At 35.9% G+C, this 20743-nt stretch overlaps 1 protein-coding gene across 7 annotated transcripts in view; it reads right to left on the reverse strand.

Annotated features, from left to right (window-relative positions):
• LOC124405541 overlaps positions 1 to 20743 on the reverse strand; it is a 176443-nt gene that overhangs the window by 84653 nt on the left and 71047 nt on the right. The gene's annotated exons all lie outside the window — the stretch shown is intronic.

Here is a 20743-nt window from a genome sequence, read left to right on the forward strand (position 1 = left end):
ATATATGTATTATACGCCGAGGAAAACCGCAAGGTGTAATAAAATTCTCGATGAAGTAAGATAAATAAAACAACCACCACCACTACCACCACCACCGATTTTATACCATTATGTACAAGTAAATCGCTGATGAGAGTTTGTTTGTATTATCGAAGAGAGGAAAAAGGAAAGAAGGAGATTGAGAAAGAGAGAGGGAGGGAGAGGGAGAGGATGAGGGGAAAGAAGCGATTCCGATAAAGAAATGGAATGTGAATTATATTATACCCACGCAAGCTTATAGAATAGATTTATTTGGCACATGAATTCCGTGATCCTCTAACAAGTTAATGTTTGTTTGTTTGTTTTTTTTTTTTTTTTTTTTTTTTTTTTTTTTTTTTTTGTATTTACTTATTCACCGCCGATGAAAAATGTTTGTAACTTAATAAATAATCTGTCCGACGATCAATATGCAGAGAAACTATGATACCTACATCATTATTATTTAACCAGCTTATACATAAATTATATTTCTTAAAAAAAGTTTTCGAGCATTTTCAAGATAGAAAATCTACTCTCAATTTGATGGATAATTTTATACCCTTACACGTTACGTTATACAAAGTATGGAATAAGAGTTTCTGAGCGACTGCTGCAGTACAAACATGAATATTTTCTACCCACTCTCATACCGTTCAATTTCCGCACTAGTTAAACGAGATTGAGCGAAACGAAGCGCGTCCCGAAAGGTGTTCGGGGAATAAGCAGTGCATACAAGGGCTTTAGTCTAGTGGAAAAATAAAAGAAATACTAGTTAGCGAAAATGTGGTATAAAACAGATATGAAAAAGCGAAAAAAGAATCTTCTCCAGAGTATTCTACTGCAGATCACGTTATGTAAACAGTGTAATTCGAAATATGACGTTATAAAATTAATGCTACAAAGTTTTTTTTTTTTACCATTACAGCCAAATTTTTGGCAAAACTATTACACACTATATAAATCGATGCCTGTCGATATGAGAAAAACAGTAAGAGACGAGAATAGATTGCAAAAATTGAAAAAAAAATGCGTTAGTTTAAAACGCGTTATATTCAAACACTAATTAAAACGATATGCAATTCGGTAGAAGCATAATTTAAGTAGAACGAAGAAAGTTGAAAGAAAAATGTGCAAAACGTGTGTCTTTCCTCTGCAGCATGTAATAACTAAAAATGTGAAATAAAACTTGTTGTATGTAAAAACTGAATGACGCATAATCAGCGAGTTAGCACAGCGCCTGCCACTTTCAATTGTAAGTACTTATTACACAACGATATTATAACCCGACTATAATATCCGAGTTTGGACTAATTTTATTTTTCTTTTCATTTCAGTGTGATGATAACGAACCCAAAGAGTCTCAAGAGATCGGCTAACAAACCCGTGCCCTTTAAAATATGAAACAGCAACGAGAGAAATATAACCAAGTATTATACATATAAAGATGTGAATGAGAATAAAAATACATGTGACTAGGTATAATAATATCCACGTATGTGCGGAAAAGTTTATAAATATTTTCAATCTAGGTAAATCCCCACATTGGATTCTCTCTCTCTCTCTCTCTCTCTCTCTTTATTTCTCTCTCCTCTCGGCGGACGAATCCAACATCCCCCGTTTCCTCCACCGCCACGTAGACGTGAATTTTTCCCCCGTCGCGTCGTCACCCTCACTATGTTCCACGCCAGACCCTATACAAATATAGACATCTATCTATGCGCGGAAATGCGTATGCTTGTGTGTGTGTGTGTGTGTGTGTGTGTGAATTATGATGGTGTAATGTTGCGAAGCGTTGGCAATGGTACAGCTGGCAGTGTCGAGGTGCACTAAGGGGGTGGCCACCGCCAGGGGGATGTAGAGGAACGGAGAGGTAAGGGAGACGAGTTCTCCTATTGGTACAGAAGGTTTCCGACCCCGGAGTCGAGAGGATTCCATGTTCAAATAGTCCAAAGTATAAACTCAAATTCAAGTATCGCACTAACAATTAGTATAATATTTATCCGCTACCTAATGGCGAAGTTGAGAAATTTCCGCTGCACTGATTCTTTCAAAAAGGATCTTATAACGTTATTGACTATAGGCAAGCGAATTTTCTTTTGTTTATTTATTTCTTTTTTCACTGGTTACCGAACATTACGCCAAATATGTAAATTCGTTTCAATTTCAAATCGTAAGAGTTATTTAAAATCGAATCATCGCTATTCGTAACTTTAACCCTTGCTTAAGACGACACTTCTGTGGAATCATATACTTGACACACTGGGGTCGTTTGTACCCCAGCGATAAAAATCGTTGTGATAAATGAACTGTTAAATATTTTCGCTTGAAATTTTTTTTTGAAAATTCTTAAAAGGTTGTTTTTCATGACTAAGGTACACAGGTTATTTTTTTTAGATTTAGATACTTTAAATTAACGAAGAAAAGAAGTGGGGTCTTTTGTACCCCAGGGTATCAAACAAGGATTAAAGTTTTATGCCCTTGAATATCGTGGCTGAGAATAAAAAAAAAAAAAAAAAAAAATCTTGGTAACAAACGATAGCAAAAGGGTTGTTCGTGCGTCATTTTTTTAATCTAACGATCCTGCTTGTTACTCCGAGGCGTTAATATTGTACACCCACCGAAAGTAAGACGACTTGATAAACCGTGTCGAGACAAGACAGCGTTAAAACTTAGTAGCCTTGACAATGATCCCGAAGCGCTCTCTCAGTGAGATGAAAGTATTCTCCTGCTTCAGTCAGCTCTCGACGCCTGCCAGATGTCAAGGACAAGAGACTGGATGGGAAATTATTATGGATGCAGGGAATTAGGTGTGAGAGAGGAACCAAGGAAGGAGGCAAGGAGGCAAGGAGTATCAGCAACACGACAGGGGGCCCCAGGTTGTGTGACCAAAACGTCTTTGTTCCCGGCTTTTCGAGTCTCCGTTGCCAGGGTTGGGTTGGGTTGAAGATCGACCGAGTACCTAAGAGGCGTTAACGTTTCAAACTTACTTAGTACCCAACGGCTGTGGGAGCTCGTAAACCTGACTAATAAGGATGAGGGAAAGGTAGAGAGAGGGTGATAGTTTATTATTGCGCACACACTCTTTCTCTCTCTCTCTCTCTCTCTCTCTCTCTCTCTCAATTTACCTAAAAACTATAAAAAGGAAACAACAGAACGGCGGCAGTGGTTCTAGGTTATTTAAACACAATTTCATTGCAGAGGTGACGATGAAATCTTTAATGAAAGTCGTTCGAACGTTTCGGTTTAAGTTTGATATTTAAAATTATAGTAAACTGTATATTTTTTATACGTACTTACATCGCGAACGCAAATACTACTCGCACGTTTTTGTTTTTCATCTTTCTTTTAATTGCAAGTTAAATTTCAATCAAATTCCTTACTCTCGTTCAAAAACCTATAATTGCAAATCATCAAGATATGAAATAATCGTTGAGTAATTTCGTCAAGTTAGAAAAAGATGTAAAATTTATTGTTGATTTTGTTTTGAGACATTTTCGCCAAGATTTAGGGGTGCATGGGTGTAGGCAGCGACATCAACAACGGTGAAAGCCCTCTTGCAGGGAGAAGCGTCCAGATACCAGATGTTGTAGTTTCTCATAAAATATGCGAGAGGCAATCACGTTTCGTGAATGACGAGAAGCAGATAGAGAGAGAGAGGGAGAGAGGAAGCGAGAGAACCGGGGGTAAAAGGGATAGACGAGGGGGTGGAAGATGATGGTGGGAGTCACGCAAGCCTTGAATAATGCTGAATAGACATCAGAGAGAAGCTGCTGTGATATTCGGTATGCTGAATTAGCAAAAAAAAGTTCATAACTAGCTGACTATACCGGGTAACGTGGTGTATAACGTATAAACCGGGCGTTGCGACGGTGTTTGGTAAGTCTGCACATTCTGCTAAATACATCATGTGCATATAGTATTCCATACCTCGAAAAGTTGTAAAAGGTATCGATTTTTAAAATATAAAACCTGTACCATGAATAGACAAAGGGTACCAGGGTGACCAGTAAAAACAAAATTCCCTGATTTTTCCTGACCAAATTCAAAATTGTTTCCTGACTAGATAACTAAATTACTTACAAAGTTATGAATTGATCGGTATTTAAAAATATGGTGACAATCAATTTAACGGTGACGGAGAATAAAGTATATATACATGACATATACAAGAATTTGTTCGAGGCGTCTAGTTTCGATTAGAAATTTTGCTTTCCTACCCGCCACAACACCGTATTTAAAAAGATAGTTCGATGAATGTAAAAAATGATGTTCCTATATGGTGAATTTATTTTATATTGGGTTTGTAAGTTTGTATATTCGTTGCCCTCGTAACGGACTCGTACTTTCGATTCGCCTTGACAATCTTTTCGATACTGTCTTTCTATAAAAACTACCGCATTTTCTTGCAGAGGACTCGAGAGAAGATGACAAGGACTAAGAATTATTTTCTCATGACTACCACGTTCCCACGAGTCCTGCATCGCCGGTCGAACTCTTGAAGGATCTCAAGAGTCGATCTGGCTAATGTCTAGTCTAGGATAACAAATGGCAAACCCAAGAGGCCAGTCGTAGCGTAAAGCCCTCAGGTTTGCCCATAGCTCAGTCTGGGTCTGTACAATCTCAAAACTAGCTTATGGTTAATATTATGTTAGAAGAGCACAATTATAGTTGTATAGAAAAACCATAAACCGGGTAAAATATTAGGAAACGTGGCTTGGCACGGAGCAGAATAGTCGTCAATTTCCAACACATACTTCTTACCCCTGGCATCGATATATAATAACGAAAAAACAGTGCAAATTATTTGAGATTTTTAACTTGATTGGAAAGGGTGTTGAAATCGATTTTAAATTAAAAAAAAAAAAAAACAGAAAACAGAATACCTTCTTTACCGAGTAAAAAACGAATGCGCTATTCTTCAATTCATTTTATTTGATCGGAAAAATAGCGCTAGATAATCATTTGTAAAGCTAGTATAAATGAAACTGAAAGTGAAATGAATATCAAATGATGAAAAATCTTTGGCTAGAAGATTGATTGATTGATTGATTGATTGGAGAAAGAGCGAGAGAGAGAGAGAAAGAGATATATAGAAAAAATTTGAACAAGTTGATTAAATTTTCCCCTCTTTTCTCTCGCATATTCATATTTCGTGACATGATAATAACAAGGAGAAGGTAGTTAAAATCTATATCGGTCCTCAACAACCCGACCACCATCACGACACGAGAGTAGGGAGATGAGGGCGGAAGTGCGGCAACGTGCGACATGATGGATTTAAGCCCGAAGGTTATGCAAGGGATGAAGAGAGGAGAGACCCTCTTTCCCGGTTCGACCTTTACGCCCATCCACGTGACGTCCTCTTGCTAACAAGGTTGCCCAGCAGCCAGCAGCCAGCAGCCAGAGGCCAGCCTTGCAGGCAAGATGGACAAGAGACTGCGGAGCGCAGGCCAAAACCGTCAACTAACTAACGTTATACTAATATGGATACATGCCTATGTGGACATACTGCGGTGTCGCATGTGTGTAAAGATTAGATACAGATTTTTACCTGTCTAAATCGGCCAAAAACCTTTCTGCTAAGTAATTTCTTTCATTTGTTTTTTTTTTTTCTCTCAATCTCAATTACATCTCGTTTTCTTTTTGTTCTTTAAGTTTCGCAATTTTCTATTTCTCAAATTTTTGCCAACACAATAATTGAAACTATAATATGGACGCCTGTTACGAAAATTAGCACGTTTCAGATTTCTTACGGAAACTAGCACGTTGTGGTTTTCCTACCGCGATAACTAGCACATTTTAATAGAGATTTGTAAGAGTGCAATGTTGCTGGGTACGAAAATCCAAAAAGACTGATTTACTCATTTCCAGTAAGATGGAATAGTTGTTACATTCGTGTATAAAGATTACGCACAGCTTAGGCAAGGACTACTTCATTTAAATTGTATAATAAGACCAATTGATATTTACATTGATAAAAAATCTGAAACAAATTTAAAACATCTGTAAAGAACCTATAAAAAAAAGCATTCATTTTTCAAAGATCTGCGTCGGCAACGCTATTTCGAAGATATTCGTAAGTATATTTTGACGCGAAAAAACGCACTTCTGCAACCGCAAATTGACTTTCATTTCAACTACCGTAAACCACACAAATCTTCGGATAATCCTTACTGCACTAATCGAAACATGATAGTTTTCGCGGGGATAACCGGAAGGTGTTAGTTTTCAAATTCACCTTTTTGGCGAATACATCCTTATACCATTAGACACGTGATTTATTTTCCCCGTTCTCAACTGTCAAACTTGACACGTAATAATTCTCTCACTTTGGATCAAATTCATCTTCAACTCGCGCTACATGTAAAACTTATCGTACAATGGTGAGTGAGTATCGAATGATCGTGAAGATGGAATAGCTGAGAAACAAAAAAAAAAAAAAAAAAAAAAGAAAACAAAGAGAAACAAAAAAATTGCAATCCTGGCTGTTTCAGCTAATACAATTTCGACTTGAAGATAGAGATTCGATTCGCTGTCACAGAGTTCCTCTTACTGGAACTTTCGAACTTAATTCGACAAACTGTAGCATCCTGACATACGAATTGGTTTTTTCTTTCATCTTCTCTACCTACAATTTCTTCTGTTCTTCTATGCTTGTATAGGTACACATACATATAGGCACAGTAATACGTCAACAACACCGCGCCTACCTATCTATTCCGTCTATTCGCGGACCGGCAAGATTGCAGTATAGCGTGGAGCTGAGGCTAAAAACAAGGCAATATCTTAAATTACACTTCCGGGTCGTTGATTTCATCGAGTCGAATGTATACCCGGCAGATGTATACCCCCCACGGGCGGATGGACGGACGTGAAAAGCAGGGGTGAAAAAACGAGGAACAAAGGAGAGAGAGAAAGAGAGAGAGAGAGAGAGAAGGACATTAAAAGAAACGAAAAGGAGGAGCGGATCTTTCACCGCGTTTCTACAAATGGAGCCGACTTATTTCTCTTATTTGTTTGAGTTTGCTATAAGTATCTCCCCCCCCCCCCCGCTCCCCTTCTCCTGCTCCACCATCTTTTCTTTCTTTCAATTCTCTTCTCGTATGTTATGTTTTCTCACTTGTGTTTGCAGATCGGCTGTGTAAGCACAATAATATATATATATATATATATAAATTGATTACCAATTTCTTTTTAATAAAAAAAAAAAAAGTATTTCTTGTCACTTCGATATATGGCGTTCAGAGTACAAAATATTCTACCTACGTATACGTATAACATTTTTCCACAAAGGAAATAACAACAAGTGTCGTGGCACGGAGAGAATAGGAGAAGAAAGAGGAAAAAAAAGAAAAAGGATTCGCAACGATTTGCAATTTCCCACGGAAACTTTCACGCCTCTAGAAATATTATTACAAAATAATATCTACATGTATACTGTATAGAACGTCGTATTACGAGTATTATATCATCTTTCGAGCACGATTCACCGTGACGTCATCAGAATACCGTTAGAGTCGCTCACCTTTAAAGAGACGGCGCAATAATCGATTGTCCTTTATTCGCAAGACAGGTAAGAAAATAATAATAATAATAATAATAATAACAATAACAATAATAATAATTGGAGAACAAAATATAAAGCTCAATTTATCTCTCCTCGAGGGCAAGAAAAGAAGTTGTACGTATGCACATACGTATTCATAATATATCAGGCGTAAAAACGTCCATAATTCATGACAATACAGAAACATGTTTTTCGTCCAATTATTATTTATCACTCATCGTAACGAAAGTCTCGAAATTTTTGTCAATACCTTACAACGTATTATATATATATATATATATATACATTCGAAGAATGAGGAGTATCGAAAAACGTGCCGAAAAAACGAGACAAAAAAAAAAAAAAAAAAAAAAACTAACGAGATCTCAAAAATCGACTCAAAGATTCTTACGCTGGTCAAAATTTCTTTATTTATACGTGCGTAAGACGATCCTTAAATTTACCACGTAACACATAGACATTGATCCTTTCCCCGCGCGGGAATGATTTGCCGAACGCAAATTGAGGGCTCCAATTAATCCCCAAAGAAATTAATGCGACAAACGGGCGTCGGTCGTCGTCGAGGCGTGACGTTATACCTACGTATATTATAAATGACCGAGGGGTGGGATGCAGCTTATTGGACAAACGTGTAGCCGAGGGACGGACGTGAAGAATTTAAGAGTGCCTCCCTGGCACTCGCGGGGCGAAAAGTTACAAACCCCTGAACGCGCGGTGTACCTCTATACCTATGCCTTGTATATTATATATACGATATATACACGATTATATATATATATATATGGAAGGGAGATATGCGTGTGTGTGTGTGTGTGTGTGTGTGTTTGTTATACCTACGCGCATGCAGAGACCGGGGATGAAAATAGAACTGATCCCGTAAGCACATACAGACAGATCACCGCCTAAATGCTATCGCCGTCAGCAGGGTGAAGAGCTTAGGGTACCCTGGGGGACGTTGGCTGACGCCTCAGTCTTATAACAGGGAAAATACATGGTGCGTAATATGCCCGCGTTACACGTTCCTATGCCTACCAGATACGGCTTTACATACCTACGCAGCAAGTGTATATATACGTATAAACATGTATGGGGCATTCCGCACCTACGCTGTAAACGGTTGACAATGAGACTTTTCAATTTCATATATCAAGGACTTTTTCCTACGTTTGTACGACTACTGTAAAGCTTCCAAATAAATGTACAAATTTTTTTTCAATCACTCGTTTTTTCTCTATGATCTCCTTTTACTTCATGGAATAATCCATATAAATGTACACGCACATGGCATACATATAATGTACCAATACAGATGCATAGAATGTAACGCGAATTGCGTATCAAGGGGTGAGGAGAACAACGGGAATTCGACCCTGCAAAAGTGTGCAGGGAAGCAGGGATCCATACATACATCCCGTCGTCGTCCTCGACGCCAAAAACGAATCTTCCAAATTTTCTCTCCCTCTGTTTATTTTCATTGTTATTTATATTATTATTTATTATTTAATCATTATTATTGATATTAATATTATTACTGTTATTATTGTTATTATTATCAACGAGAGAAAATCTCTTCACTGATTTCCTTCAAGAGTGTAACGAGCAAAATTTTCATTATTAAAGTGGCAAAAATTGAACGAGTATATTTCGTGTTTTCATTCAATCGGAAGAATTAAGTATTTTTAAATATATTTCATTACACGTTAATTAAAATTGACGGTTAAGTAAAAGGTTTCATTATATAATATAATTCGAAAGAAAACCTTTACCAGGTTAATTAAAATAAATCGTCATTATCGCTCAAGTATACCGCAATTGACAATGTTGATTGGATTTTCATTTTATTTTCAGTTTGACTAGAGGGATGAAAAAAAAAAATACTTAGCAATTTCGTCAAAGTTTTGACAAAAGTATATACATACTATACCTAACTATTCCTTTGAATGAAATGAAAAAATTAATTAAACAAGTTTCAGCCCTTCTCCCCCCAAAATCTGGAAAGCAGACTTGATTTTCGACGGTTGTTTCGTGAAATTACATGATTACGAAGTGGAAAAAACAAAACTTAAAACTTATAATTATCAAAATCATTATCCGCAAGAACGTGTCAAAGTTCTTATAACGACGAAAATCTTCGTCTCCGTGACAAAAGAGAAGAGGAAAGGAAAGGAAAGAAAAGAAAAGAAAAGAAAAGAAAAAAGAAAAACGAAGAGGTCTCGTCAGTGAACTGTAAACTGATTTGGGCACTGAACTCGTTATTTTATAATTGATAATTTACAACTTTTCTTTTTTCACAACTTATTCCCTCGCAATAGAAATTACGTGCATGGCAGTAAAGAATCACTTACGATTAACTAAACTCATTATATTTATATTTATATTTATATTTATATATAAATATATATATATATATATTAAATATAGGTATTATACACGAGTGTCTCGGAAGAAATTGTGGTTATTATTCTTCATTCAACCTAATATTATTTTTCATAATTTTTTCCCTTTTTTTTTTTTTGCTGTTCCATGTTCGCCCCTAACCTCATTATCTCAACGTCACGGACGGTTAAGTATTATATTTTAAGATCGGAGAGGCGATTTCTTGGTGCATGCGCACATAATAGAGGAAGCTGGGCAGAACGACGACGACGTCGACGCGAACGTGTTTATAACAAGCGTCACGTTTTTGACTCTTTTTTATACATGATTTATACAACACACATATATATATATATATATAGCGAAGATCGTTATAAATACGTTTGTTAGGTGAATGTTCGTCGAGTGATGTGAAAAAATCGGATTAACGTTAGCCAGCTGTACGTGAATAATACAAATTGACGTATAATGACGACGTGAGAAAGAAGGTGAAGAAAAAGAAGAAGAAAAAGAAGAAGAAGAAGACGGAGGAGGAGAAGAAAGAAAATGAAAAAAAAGTTTACACATACATATAATATAATATGTATCTATGCATATAAAGAAAAGGATATCGCGTGCTAGTCCGAGATAATATCATGTAGATACAACAATAAAACGCAACGTGCGAGCGAACGATTTCGCGGATACGTTATGTTTTTTTTTTTTTGTTTTTTTACCACGCTAACAGTCGTTGATGAGATATGGGGAACGGCGAGGAGAGTGAGAGAGAGAGAGAGAGAGAGAGAACGAGTGAGAGAAAATAATAACTTTCGGATGTAAATCGGACGCGAAATAACGTTTCGGAGGATACGAGGGAGCGACACGATCCCTGGAATTTGCCGTTTCTGGAGAGCATGTAGCGAGGAGTAGAAGGAGAAAATGCAGGAAGCAGGATCAGGGGGTAGAAGGATGACGCGACGGGTCATAGGATATGAAATGGGAACTAATTTCAACCCTGCGACACATCCGCTGGGGTGGATATATATTATATAATCTATAATATCTATGTATATATGTATAAAAGTATGTATATATGTACGTTTACGTATACACACACACACGCATCCCGAAGGCATATCAAACACATTCTTCAAATTCTTTTCTTACACTTCCTTGATTTTCTATATATTATAGGGTGTAAATAATTATCTTTCTTTATGTTCTTTCCTTTTTTACTTCGCAAGTCCCATGGTATAATATTATACATATATATATATACATACCATATTAGACACAGTTTTGGAAAGTCAATAATTTTTCTTTTTACCAAAATATCTGTATATCTGCATAGAGCAAAAATGTTATTTTTACCGAATAAAGGAAAAAAATCACGATAGTAAGAATTGATTAAACTTTTTCAAGCGAAGGTGACAAAGAAGAAATGAAAGAAAAAAAATTATCCTTGCCCTCGTGAATGGTGAAGGGATTTCTGAGGTTTAGGAACGAGACAGTTAATCGCTTCCGCGTCTGACAGCCTCCAAAATCCCTTATCTCTTCGTCTCTCGGTGATTCTCTCAATTACCAAAAAATCGTTTTTTTTTTTTCATTTTTCTTTATACCGTCGCAGTTAAATTTAATCCCGACAATTTCTCTGCAGCGCCGACAGATTTCTTCAATGATCCGCAGTCTGTAAAGAAACCCGTCGTGACGTAGTTATATAGATAACCTTAAACCACCTACTCAATTATTGTAAATTTTATACACATATATTACGTATATCCGATTATGTGCATACATAATTTATTTGCTATTCGATTGGCAACTTGGTGGGAAGGGAATCCGTGTACATATATATTTATATATATATATATATATATACATATATAGTTATACGTGTATGTAAATTCAAAGCTTGACATATATAGATATGCATCTCGCGTGTATACTTTCTTCTTTTCGGCATGATTTTCAAAGTGTTTTTTTTTTTTTTTTTTTTTTTTTTTTCTTCAGCCCGATATAAATTTTATCGAAAATTACCAATTTCAATCCATACCTCACACTCGAAAGGTTGGGAGAGATTACACACGGTTAACGGTGTCTAATGGTACAAGGACGTTACGCCATTATACGACCTTTTACCACGCGTAAAGGTGAAAAGGCCTATTCCCTTCCCTCCCCCCCCCCCCACTCCTCGCCGTTTTATATTTACGCGAAAGACAATACGAGGATACGTTGAAAAGCGTTGAAATTGAAAAATGGATAAACTAACGGTAAAAGGTTGTAAGTACTGTCGGTTACGGTCCTTCGTCGCGAATTTTATGGAAAAATAATCACGTTCATTGGTGGCGCAAAGTCGCATTCGCCCAGGTACGCCCTTATACCCTTACTTTTGATATTAATTTTTGAGAAAATGTAAAAATTGTCAAAATTCTTCCCTAAGTCGGAAAAAAAGGAAAACTGGTGGAAACGATTTTAAACCGTTTGGTTCGATATGATTTTTATTTTCTTTTCTTTGAGGAAATACAAAATTTTGAAAATTCTTCCCGAAATCGATAAATCTTCAAGTTTCCAAGGTTTTGTACGTTGTTTACGAAGAAACCATAAGAAATTGCGGTTGCGATCTTATACCATTTATAAATGTGACAAGTAAAATAATTTTCTGCGGTGCCAACGCAGAGCGTATTCACCAAACGTCATTCCTTTCACCTTCACTTATTTCTTCAGCTAATTTTAGTGCAGTAGACATTCGTTTTGAGTACTTTTGTAGCGAATGCCGTAGACATAAAAAATTATACATCCTTTTAACGGCGAATTCGTCTTTTTGACGTATACGTCCTCACACCATCAGACGCGCGATATTTTCAATCAATATATAAAGTCAAGTTCCATATATCTACTCTCCCCCCTCAAATCGATTGAATTTTAAATGTAATATCTTTAGAGAAGTGCTGTTCAGAGGACACAGAGATTTTCGTCGGAGATAATAAAGATTCCGAAAGTTCGATAGACCGGCGGAACACATTCGATGGGCTGGAAGGGGGTGATTTTCGAAAATTCGGGGCACCTCTGAAATTTTTTTTTAAATAACAAAGTAAAAAAATTAACCGCCTCGACTTTTAATTAAATATGAATTACTCGGTAATCATAATTACTCGAAACATTTTATTCTGATTTTAGAAATCATCTCCTTAAGGATCCCACCACTTTTCCCCACCCTTCCCTACTGCAACGATTAAAAGAAGTCAGATAATCCTCATCTATTTTTCCTTCGACCCGATCATCGTATCAAGATCCGCAGCTCATCTCACGCCGTTAAAAATGGTGAGTGAGTACAGAAATAACAAGAGACAGCGTGGATGCAGACGGAGGATGGACGCGGCTAGTATAGGGCGAGACATGGTAGGTCAACATGCCTTAGAGCATGAAGACGTGGTGGAAGCCTGGTGTACCCTTTCGCGTAAGTGGAAGAGCGCATTTTATAGAGAGGAAAGTAGCCACACGCTACATCCTTTCTCTGTCTCGCAGACTCCGATTGGCCGTCTCACGCTCGTATCGCAAAACCCCGACGCCTGGCTCCAAGGCTTTGTTGTAATTTCATTTATTTACCGGAATCGTGCCGTTAAAATATCGTGTAAAATGTATCTTCGAGCAAGTGATTTATGAATTTTTTTTGTAGCTTATTGTAGGTATAAGAACTTACGATAAGTTAAAATATTTTATGTGTATCAGACTTTCCGGCGAAAATGCCCGGTCCAAATTTGTAAGTTATATTATTTCGTTTAAAAATTATACTAAACATCGATATTGTTGATTGTTTGTTACAATAACCTGAGCCACCACTATTTTTACACTTCTGTCTAATATTTATTCATAATATCCGGATTATATCGACGAAATGCTTGGGGCACCCAATTCCTATATGTACGCTCCTGCGGTAGAAAGAGAGAGCGTGTATGTTACTACGTCTCTCTCTCTCTCACTGGCTCGGGGATACTTTTCCATCGTGGATGATTCCGACATGTCTGTATGCTCTAAGGGTCAAGCACGAAATAGTCTAACGGTAACGTTCGAGTTAATCACGTACCGTAAAACTTGGAGAAAGTATGATTATACGAAACCGGAAACGAGCGCTCGAGCGGGTTGGGTGGCGGTGAGGATGCGATGGTACATGATACGATAGGATAGGATAGGATAGGATAGGATGAGATGGGATATCGCACGTCCAGACGATGATTAAAGAGCTGGAACATCGCTGCCGCGTTCAACCGAGTTCCTCAAGCGATCACTGTAATTTAACAATGAATTTCGTGGTAGACGAGAAGACTAATACTTGAGGAATGCATGGAAGTAAAGATCGAGAATTTGTCTAAACAGAAACATGACCGAAACAAAAATTTAAAAAGTGAAATCTAACGTAATTCTGAAATTGAATCTACTGTTGAGGAAAAAAAATCATTTAAAATAACGTTACAATCTTCGGCCTGATTTTTAAACATCAAATTTCAACTCTAGAAACTTATAAACTGCACCAAAATCTTTAACAAAGTTTGACTAAAGTAAAATTTTCTAGTTTCCGAAAAGACAGGAGTAAAAAAAAAAAAAAAGAAATTAAACAAAACTTACCATTGAAATGTAAATTCCCCGTCTAACAATAAGTTAAGCAATAAATCAATCTTGAACTCAACATTTTTCACGGATAAATTAGTGCTACATCATAGAACGATCGTCAAAGCGTTTCTCTCAGATTCCCAGCGTGTTTCAAAAATAAAAAAACCACTAACAGAAAAATAAAAAAATAAAAAACAAACCCGGCGTATATCTTTCGCTTACCTTACCTATAATCCGAATGCTTGTGACATAATGGCAAAATATTTACTTTCCATGAAAACCTGTGCCGTTATAGTAGCTTAAGCTGACTGCAGATGCGGTGTCTTTGCAGTAGCAGCAGCAGCAGCAGCAGCAGCAGCATCACGACTAGATGATACACGCGGCTATTGAATTATTCATCTCGATGGGTGGCTAGCTCTCGCTCTCAAATTTGATACTCCCGTTCGGTACATTTAGCTTTGAGGTGCAAAATCTATCGAAGGGCACGCCAAAGGCTTGTATTCATTATACACATTGAACAAAAGTCGACAAAACTTCGCACCAATTTCTTACTTCGGTATTATATTAGAGAATTACATGTGACGTCGTTATTATGCTATGCTAACCCCTTTAAATGTACTTGGAAAGTCGTATAGTATACAGCATCTGTCTATTTAACGATAATTATTTCGGAGTTTTTATTAAAAAATAAAAAATACACGCATGCAACAGGTTGTGAAAACGTTATCGATTAATTCACAGGCCAAACGAGATCGCAACAGTGTAACAAGTGGACACGATCTGGAAAATTAATGAATAAACATTTTTTACAAGATTTATATTGATTTTCGAATTTAAATTTCGCGAAAGACGTCTCTGTGAAAATATATTTTCTACAGTAGTTTTTAAAAATAAATTATCAATCATTTGCTGCCGCATATATAAATATATAACAATTTTTAATCGAAGCTATTTATACGTATTTCCTTTTCTTCAAATGACCATAAAAATCGGCTAAACTGAAATAAATATCGACGAAATGAGATCAAACAAAATTGTGTCTCAAGTACGCTGCGCTACTTAACAATCCCGTACATTAATGCATCGTATAATGCAAGCGAACGCGCATCTCTCGAATAACGTGTGCGTATATACAATAACGTACACACACAAGTTATAAAGTGTATACGTATTATATGTATAAAACATGGGGAGAAAAAAAAAGAGGATTTTTTGAAGCGGTTCGCCGGAGATGCGATAGCTGCAGGAGCTTCAAGGAGTAAAATAATGGAAGAAAATGGAATAGAGAGCATCGCGTTCTCACCAAACCGCCAACATCCGCATTTCACCGAGTGAATAAGTGAGTGAGTGAATGAGTGAGCGAGTGAGTCAGTGGAGTCTAGGTTAGTGTCTGTTTGTTACGGTTATAGACGTAGATTATACACAGAGATATAATACCTAGCTGATGCTGATATTGCTGCCTGTAGCACCAACGTTTTTGCAATCCTTATTCGATTTTTATACTATTTATATATACTACGTCGCACTAATTCATTCCCACACCAATTATACATGCAAACTTATGTATATATATATATTATATATCTTAGGACATTTCAGAAAAAAATATTTTGAGATTTTCCTCAACAGCGGCGCTTAAAAAGTTTCTCTAAGTTAAAAAATTTTTTTTGTCATTATATGGTACTCACTTGATTTTTTAATTTTTTTTTTGCATAACGAAAGAAAAAATCAACCCCGTGGCCATTGCGACAGTTTAATATCCAAACATGCACGTCTCGGGAACGTAATGGAAAATAATTTTATCGTGAAAAAGAAAAAGAAAGACGAGCGATTGAAAAAAAAAAAATAAATAAATAAATAAATAAATAAATGACATAAAGCTACGTTGGACGTATCGTTCGATAATACCTAAATTACCTACATCTGCATGTGAAAACTTGAACACGGTCCGAAGTTCATTCATCCTGCGGCAGCTGACAAGTGAAAAATTTATAATACCACGCTACGCTCTTGCTCTGAACAAACTCATATCGTGCGGTTATAGATTTGCAAAAGAATGAAGGGAAAGAAAAACAAAAAAAAAACGAGGTAACGTGAATTTTATATATTATATAGATACCCGTATAGGTACAATATATCGTAAACCTACATACGTTGTGTACGCGGTGTTTTTATTTAGCCCGAGTCGATGCAGCTGGGGGAATGAATGTATGCAATATCGGTCAGTGTAGAATGCAGTCTAAAAATATATCGAGTTATTACTGAATCCATACGTACAACAGAAAGCATTCGTATCCATAGATTCGTATGGATTATACATATAGGTATAAGCGGATACGTGCATTCCTTTGCAAATTTCGCCCCCCCCCCCCCCCCCCCCCCCGCCACCCGTGTTGTTGGTAAAACCTCAATCATTCGAAAATTATAAAAGCCTCCAATTTTTTTTCACTATTGCAACAATGGGAACAATTAAACGACGAAAAGGGCTCAATTTTTGTATTATTTTATTTACAAACGGCGGAATATAGGACAAATCTGCATGTAAATAAACAACGATTTACTTGCATACGATTTTTTATCGCATATTATTACACTCCAACCGCGAGCGCGAATATCATATACATATGTATAAGAAAAATTTTTGCATCTCGTTATTCTTTAATATTACCACAACTGTTTTTTAGACAGGAGGGTACTTTTATATATATATATATATACACACATACATATATATATACCATTGTTCAGCTGTGAGAAAAACCGCGAAGAGCTCTTTATTATATATATATGAATATATATAGTATTCGGAGCATGTTATTATAAAATAAATTTTTACCAAGATGAAAAGAGAGAGATAAGAAGGGAGCACAATTTTTTGCCGTCCCTTATACTACTTTTCATATTTCATTTCTTATTTATATATATATACCTGCAACGTGTAAAAAAAGTAATAAGACGTAAGTGGAGAGAGAGAGAGAGAGAGAGATAGAGAGAGAGAGAATACTCACGGTTTTTCCCCAGCATATATTGTTTCATTTTTTTTACGCATACAAACTACGACTGGGTAAAAATAAAAAAAAAAAAAAAAAAAAAAAAAAAGTGGTGAGACATTATATCATGCAAACGGTAATTTTCTGAAACTACGCGGTGGTTACACAATACTTGTCTGATGCGGAATGAGAAGGGAAATTAAAAAAAAAAAAAAAAAAAATGTATACTTTTCAGAGTTTTTTTTCGCTTCTACAGAGTATACGACGAAAAATGTCATACGTATGCGCAACTTGTCTTCTTTAGTTTTTCTCTTTTCGTTTCTTTCTGATTTTTATCTCACCCTCTTTCGTTTGCCACAAAAACAACTGCGCTAGTGCCTGCAGCGTATCATATAATATGTATTTACGGGTATGATGCATAAAGTAAGTAAGTAATATACGAAGCGGTAAATTCAAATTTTTTCCGGGGAATATTGAAACAACAAATACCTATGCACACAGCCCACGCACATGTTTCGCAAAATTTGAACATCTTAGAGTCAGGTGAGAGCGAAGCTGCGGCGTGTTGGTCGTACCTCATATTATACATATATATTGTATATACATACATATATCTATATATAATATAACAGGCATAACAATGTATATATATATATATATATATATATTACATTATTGCATAATACAAAATACAGAGTTGAAGGGAAAAAAATAGTTGCGTATACCTATAACATATGTTTTATGCGGATTAATATGTGTATGCGAAAACTAGATGAAATTCCGTAGATAAGAAACAAAAAATATATTCTATATTATATGTCATTGAACAACGCTAGTAACCATCCGAAACATCCAAAGTATGTACTCTGATTTGATCAAAGATAAATACTAAAATATCGTAAAAATTGTCGATTCCTTTTTGATTTAAAAAATTCAACTTCGCTTGCTCACGTAAATAAGTTTTTCTCATCGCGTGGTACCTTCGATAAAGATGTTAAAGATAACTAATAATGTGCCTTGAGATATAATAGTTAAAGAGTATCCCGGAATTGTTTCAAGTTATTTGATCCGATATTTCCGTTTCTACGCATAAAAAAACAAATTGCACATTTCGTTACATAGAACGAATTAGCAGGGGAGTGAAAAAATGAACCATCATGAAAAAAAGGAAAAAAAAAATAAATTTAAAAAAAATCACTACCAATAAAATCGAATGATGTGAAAAAAAGTTCAAACTTCTCGAAAAACATGAGACACAAAACGGAAGTAGAAAGCAAAAGAAGATGTACATAAAAATGAGAAGAACCATGCGCGACGGATATTCACATCATCGACTTGTGAGTGAAAATTTTGCAGATGTAAATTCTCACGAATGGAATGGAGCCTCCGTTGCTCTCGCCAACCAGACGTTACTTAGGCAGCTCTCTAGAGTCTCGACAACGAAAGGAAACAAAAGTTGAGAAAGAGATAGATTTGTTCTGTTTTATTTACGTTAGTTTTGTACGAAGAATAAACGCTAACAATAAGAGAGACTACTTTAACCTGCTTTGCTTGGTGATGTTGTAACATCTCACCGGAGTTTCTGCATCATCGAGACTTGGTCCGACTCAACGAAAGAAAGAACGCACGAGATGAGTGTAGGCAAAAAATGATAAAAAAAAAAAAAAAAAAAAAAAAAAAAAACAAACAAACAGTAACGTAAAGTAGAAGAATGAAAACGCAGAAGATAAAAGTGTAAAAAGTATATACCGTTGACCTTCAACCGAGCCAGTGCGAAATAACGATGGAGGTAAGAAGAAAAAAAAAAAATCAAAAAAGGAGCATAAAAAAATCATTCGAGAACGGTGATCAAGTGCGCACGTTATACGTAATGGCTTAGCGTTAATGCCACGCAAGTCAAAGAGATGATTAACAAAAAATGACAAAGTAGAAATATAAAGGAAATTGAGGATGTGTTGGGCGTAGGTATAGTCGGATCGAAAAAGCGATGACGAAACATAATCGTGATGAAATAATAATTGGCAAAACAAAAACAAAAGTCCTCGTGGCAGAGAGAAGAAATTTTGAAACTTCGAACTTAATTATATCTTATTATTATATTATTATATAATATTATATTATATTAGATATCAACAATTCTTCAGAGAGATGATATTATTTTTTGTACGTGAATCATTTTTAACCGAAAAATTTTCACATTGCTTGTGTTCGATTTTGATTTCTTTATACCCCCCGCCCCGTATGAAATATCTATAGATCAACGAAGTTGGATTTTGGATAACAACAACGAGTTATCATTCATTAATAAATCACGAGTTTGCCTTGTGTAAATTACACGTATCGGATTGTTTTTCACCAAACCAACGAACTCAGCAATAAATCTGTCTCAAATACGATTTGTAGCATATTCGTTTACGAACGAAATAAGTTATCGTTTATTAAAATTGAATACAATCTGTACGGATTTTTTTTTTCCTCTTACATTATTGATAAATTGGTGATTACAAAACTCAAATTGAATGTTCAAAATTTTTTTTTTCAGATCCAAAGGACTTTCTTAAAAATTATATTTAACCTGGTGAGAATCAGAAACATTTTTTAAACCTTTTTCCGCTAACCGTACATTTTTAATAATAATTGTATTCGTTTAAATGTCGTTTATACATGCAAAGAAATAAAGAATAAAAAGATGATGTATGATTTACATAAATTTTCAGGCATCTTTAACTGCGCGTAGAAATTTCATTCCTTACACACTTGCACATCGTATCGCAACACGTCGAAACAGCGGGAAATTGCAAAAGAGCAAGATCGTTTTTTCTGAACGTAAAGCGTGAGGAGGAAACGGAAACGGAAAATGAACGAATCCAAAAAAATATGCAATCTACTTAAATAGGATGCACGAAATTATAAAAATAAATATCGAACAAAATTTCGTACGATAACGAACGATGATGATGACGATGATGATGGTTTAAATGCAGAGAAACGTTTGACGACGACACGACGATGAAAAGGGAAAACGAAGCTATGGAGTTACACTACACGAATCCGGAGAAGATGTTACGATATTATCTACATCGTTTAATTTCTTCAAACGTTTATTTTCGTAATAAATTTCGTTGAAATTGGACCAATCGTGCAACAAAACACAGAGAGTCCGACCTAAATCCTCAAACTCTGTTTCTTCTCTCGCTTTCGGTTG

This window comes from Diprion similis, chromosome 4 (genome assembly GCF_021155765.1).
Source record: "Diprion similis isolate iyDipSimi1 chromosome 4, iyDipSimi1.1, whole genome shotgun sequence".
In the NCBI taxonomy this organism is placed as follows: Eukaryota; Metazoa; Arthropoda; class Insecta; order Hymenoptera; family Diprionidae; genus Diprion; species Diprion similis.